Source organism: Lutra lutra, chromosome 1 (genome assembly GCF_902655055.1).
Source record: "Lutra lutra chromosome 1, mLutLut1.2, whole genome shotgun sequence".
NCBI lineage: Eukaryota > Metazoa > Chordata > Mammalia > Carnivora > Mustelidae > Lutra > Lutra lutra.
In genome coordinates, this window is record NC_062278.1 from 210,244,909 (window position 1) to 210,250,615 (window position 5,707).

Genomic DNA, 5,707 nt, shown 5'->3' on the forward strand with positions numbered 1-5,707 from the left:
CCTGCTGAGCAGAAAGCCCGACGTGGGGCTCGAACCCAGGACCTGGGATCATGACCTGAGCCGAAGGCAGCGGCTTAACCCACTGAGCCACCCAGGCGCCCCTCCTATAACCACATTTACATGTGTACAAAATGATGGACCAGGGATGCCTGGCTGGCTCAGTCCATAGAGCATGCAACTCTTGACCTCAAGGTGGCAATTTCAAGATCCACCTGGGGGGGCGCGGAGCTACATAAAACTAAATAAATCGGAGTTGGTGGGTGGCTCATTAAGCACCCAACTCTTGATTTCAACTCAGGTCATGATCTCGGGGTCCTGAGATTGAGCCCCACTCAGCGCAGTCTGCTTGTCCCTCTCCCTCTGCTCCTCCCCCTGCTCTCTCTCTGAAATAAATAAATAAAATTGTGGGGGAAAAAAAAAAGAGGGGCACCTGGATGGCTCAGTTGGTTAAGCGGCTGCCTTCAGCTGGGATCCAGCTTGCATCCAGGCTCCCTGCTCTGTGGGGAGCTTGCTTCTCTCTCTCCCTCTGCCTGCTTTTGCTCTCTCTTGCATGCTCTCTCTCTCAAATACATTAAAAAAAAAAAAAAAAAAAGATGTGGCGCCTGGGTGGCTCAGTTGGTTAAGTGTCTGCTTTCAGCTCAGGTCATGATCTGGGGGTCCTGGGATGGAGCCTCGCATTGGGCTCCCTGCTCCGTGGGGAGCCTGCCCCTCCCTTTCCCTCTGCTGCTCCCCTTGCTTGTGCTTTCTCTTGCTCTCTGTCAAATAAATAAATAACATATTTTTTAAAAAGAAAGAAAGAAAACAAAACAAAATAATGGACCAAATGCAATGCAGAACCCTGGGTTGGATCCTGGAACAGAGAACCCCTTAGTAAGAAGATCACGTGCAGTCCAGAGTATAATTAATTTAAGGTACTGCAGTTAGTTTCTTAGTTTTGACGAGTGAGCCACGATGGAAAAGAGCTTAACCATGGAAGAAGGTGGATGAGGGCTATTCAGGGCCCCTGTGCTATTTCTGCAACTTTTCTGTAAATCTACAATTGTTCCAAAATAAAAAATTTACTTCTAAAAAAGAGGCAAAGGGTAAGGGGAGGGGAAAGGATGAGATTTATTATCACATCGCATTAAGTACAAAAAACGGAAAACCACCTCAGTTCCTCCACTTGGGGACTATTTCAGTGAGTGTCCATCTGTCCCCACAGTATCTGTCCCCAGGGTGGAAATTCCCATATGACTGTTAAAGGGGCCAAAGCAAACTTCTCTGAAAACACTAATGTAAAAAGCAGAAAAGTGATCATTTGTGTGCATTTTTCAAAATGCAGGGACGGAAGAGACTTTTACCCAAATGTCTCTGAAGGAAACACTGGTCACGGCTGTGGCTTCCGGGGCAGGAACTGGGGGGGTGGGGTGGGGTGGGAGTGCTGTCTCATGTTTGTATACCTTTTTGTAAAGTCTGCATTTTAAATCATGCTTATGTATTACCTTTAAAATAATTAAAATTTGTTTCTAAAAATTCCTAAGAAGCTGATGTTTGAGGGCTGTGGAAGCCCCCTTGGACCTCTTTCCCCCACCTCATTCAGTCCTGTTCAACATCCCCGCTACCACTACCCGCCCCCCTACCCCTGGCCTTGGAAGTACCAGATCTGGGCCTTTACCTGGGAGGGACCCACCTGGAGGGGGAACTGGAGGGCCAACTCCCAAGGAATAAGTGAGGCCGAGGGGAGGAAAGTCTAACTGCTTAGTTCTCCTGACAGCCACCAGGGGTCGCCCCAACTAGCCCACCCGGTTGCCGCCGGTTAAGGGCTCACTCAGAGCTGAAAGGTTAAGTAAGGGTTTGTGTGAAACCTCCCCCCACCCCTACCCCCAACTCTGGCGTCAATCCAGAAGTGAGCAGGAAGTGGCTTCTCCTTCTTGGAGTCAGCCAGAGCTGGAGACCAAGAGACTGACCCTGCTTTGTCTGACTTAAGACCTCTTGGAGGGCGCCTGGGTGGCGTTGTCTTAAGTGTCTGCCTTCGGCTGGATCAATCCCTGCATCAGGCTCTCTGCTCAGTGATAAGTCTGCTTCTCCCTCTCTCACTCCCCCTGCTGTGTTCCCTCTCTTCCTGTCTTTCTCTCTGTCAAATAAATAAAATAAAATCTTAAAAACAAAACAAAACAAAAAGACCTCTTGGGGTCCAAGGGTAAAAGGGCTGGGCTCAGGGTTGTAAATGGGATGTAAAACATTATCATTATTATCCATTTACTCTGGTGGCTTCATCTTGTCCATACCACCATACCCCTGAAAATCAGTTTTGGGGTTGGAGGGAAATAGGAAGCCAAGGCAGGTGTATGAGCAGGAAGGGCACCATTAGATCTGGTGTCAGAAAGAATTAGGAAGAGAGGGCTCAGACTGAGGGCTTTAATACCCCAAGGAGACCATAGGACAGGTAGTAAGTAGGTGGGGACTGAGGGTGACCTACAGAGAACAAGCCCAGGTGCCCCGCCACATCACCGCCCACTCTCCCCTCCCCCTTTTGCTCTGAGGCTCCCTCAGCTGCTCAGGGAAGTAAATAGCACTCTTTGGTGGGACTGCCTCCTGGACCCCACCTGCTCCCACCTCACAGGGCCAGCCTTTGGCCTGCCCTGACTCTGTTCTGCCTCCCACTCTCTATTACTCAAAGTCTCTGTCTCTCTCTTAGTCTCTGTCTCTCTTTATCTGTCTCCACCCCAACCCCCCGGCATACCCTCCTAGGTCCCTGCCCTGGTTTCCCCTACCCTTGTCACCCTGTCGCCCCCCATCCCATGGCTGCAGTAACAATAGGAGGGACAGAAATGGGAAGCGTGTGGGGCACCTGGGTGGCTCAGTGGGTTGAGCCTCTGCCTTTGTCTTGGGTCATGATCTCAGGGTCCTAGGATCGAGCCCCGCATCAGACTCTCTGCTGGGTGGAGAACCTGCTTCTCCCTCTCTCTCTGCCTGCCTCTCTGCCTACTTGTGATCTCTCTCTCTCTCTGTGAAATGGATGAATAAAATCTTTAAAAAAAAAAAAGGGGGGAAGGAAGGAAGGATGGGAGGGAAGAAGGAAGAAAGAAAGAGAAAAAGAAACAAAGAAAGGGGAAGCGTGACATTGCTGTAGGCAGAGAGCACCTGGGACAGGGGCAGCCTGAGCCCACCAGCACCCCCAATCCCAAGTAAGGAAATGGTTTGCCAGGCAGGCACTTGGGTGGCTCAGTCCTTAAGTGTCTGCCTTCAGCTCAGCTGGGGTCCGGATCCCAAGCTTGGCTTTGGGCTACCTGCCCACTGGGGATCTGCTTCTCTCTCTCCTCCTCCCTCCCTGCCCTGATTGTGCGTTCTTTCTCTTTCTCTCGCTCACTCAAATGGATAAATAAAATCTTTAAAAATAAATAAAATGTTTAAAGATTTTATTTATTTATTTTAGATAGAGAACCAGGCTCAATCCCAGGACCCTGAGATCATGACCTGAGCCAAAGGCAAACACTTAACCACACTGAGGCAGCCAGGCACCCCTCTGTGAGAGCTTTTAAAAATGTTGTGTCTTCTTGAAAATTTCAGTGTCAGTTTTAGGGAGTGACACAAAGTTGACTTCCTCATAATACTTTTCCCTTCTCTGCACAAATAAAACCAAACTGATGGTTTTTAATTTAGGGAACATACCAACAGAAACTGATGGTTTTTAATTTAGAGAACATATCAACAGACGAAAGTTTAAAATCAAAGCCTGATTTTGTGATGACCCTCCAAGGGAATTCAGAGGGGCTCATGTGCAAAATTTCCTGTGACCGTGACAAACTGTTTTCCGGAAAAAACCCAAGTGCTCACATCAGGACCAATGCATTTGACCTCATGCGAATCCAAAGACCTATCATTGGCTTCCTCCCGCGGGGATTTTTGTGGCCAGGGACACAGGCAAAATGTGTTCGGAAAGTCTGTTTTTAGAGATTTTAGACACCGCTGGCAGGAGTGTTGAAGGAAACCACCTCTGGAGGACAAAGTGGTGACCAGCTGTCAAAAATCTAAGATAAAAATGCTTTGGAACCCAGCGGTTTCATTTGTGGGGATTTCATACCAACTCTGATTTTGTTCAGCGAAACAAAACATTTAAAAACTGTCTAAATGCCCATTGATAATTATTACGGTAATGTCTGTGGTGAAAACCTCAGCATCAGGCAAAAGGAGTCAACAAATCTTAAAAACATCATGTTAAGCAAAAAGACAAAGTTTCATCGTTACTTTTTCCATTTTAAAAAATCTAGCTAATAAAACAAACTATTCAAACAAGAAACACTGCTAATGGAAGATATGAGATCAAATTACCAAAAAGAGATAGAATGTTGCTTTTGAGCTTGATATGAACGATGTTAGGGTGTACATTCAAACCCCTGCTTCTAGGGCACCTGTGTGGCTCAGTCCTTTAAATGTCTGACTCTTGATTTCAGCTCAGGTCATGATCTCAGGGTCATGAGATTTAGCCCCACACGTGGAACCTGTGATTCTCTCTCTCCTTCTCTCTCTGCCCCATCCAGCCCCAGACCCCCCACTCAGGCAAATGAACTCTCTCTAATTAATTAATTCATTAAAAAATAAGGAGCACCTGGGTGGCTCAGTCAGTTAAGCTTCTGCCTTTGGCTCAAGTCATGATCTCAGGGTCCTGGGATCAAGCCATGCCTCCCATTAGGCTCCCTGCTCAACAGGGAGACTGCTTCTCCCAATCTGTCTGTGTGTGCATGTGCTCTCTCACTCTCTCTTTCTCTCAAATAAATCTTTTATCAAATAAATAAATCTTTTTAAAATAAATAATAATAAAACGATTTCTTACACTGTGACACTCAAAATTTTACTATTGGATCTAGGGTGGCTTTTTAATTTTCTGGGAATTTATGGTTGCCTTTCTTTTTCCTTGACAGCTGATGTCATGCTCATATACATATATGCAACACCTTCAATATATCGTGAAGAATAGACAGGATCTTAAGTGCAAACCAAGACTGTCACACCTACTGGTGCTGGCCCAGGCACTGTCCCCGTGTCTGTGTATCTCCACTGGACCCATGTTATCTAGGCTGTAAACCCAACATGCTGTTTTCCTCCCAGTGTTCCCACAGGCCCTAAGCACACTACTTGGAAGCAGTGTCCCTCCCCCGTATATCGATTTCTCATCCTGGCATCAGAGGCTACACATGATCCAGCCTCTCTCACCTTAAAAAATTATCCTCATTTACTAAGGCTGAGTGTGTGCCGGACACTGTGACAAGTGTTTCATAACTGGCTATGTTGCCTCCACTTTCGACAAAAGAAAACTGTGGCTTAACTAAGGAAGGAAAATCATTTATCTGAGATCACACAGGGGTCGGTAACACAGCCAGAGGTTAAATCCAGAGCCTACACTGAAACTATGTATTCACTCTGCCTACATGGTCCCCATTAACAAAGATGCAAGATGTCCTCCTCCCACCCTGCTCTGGGGACTCTGGGTGGGCCTGGCCAACCTAGAGAAATAGCTGGTTGGGCACCACTTGCAGCCCCCAACCCTCCTCCCTGTAAGAAGCCTCTGGAAGGGTCCGGAATCAGGAATCTGCTGGGTAGCTGCAAAGGCCAAAGGTCAGACAGGGGTTTCCTGCCTACCCCTGGGAACTTCCTCCTTCCCAACCCAACTCCTGCCCCCGTGATGAACACCATCCTAGAGGACCCCGTCCCCACTGTCAACCACCCC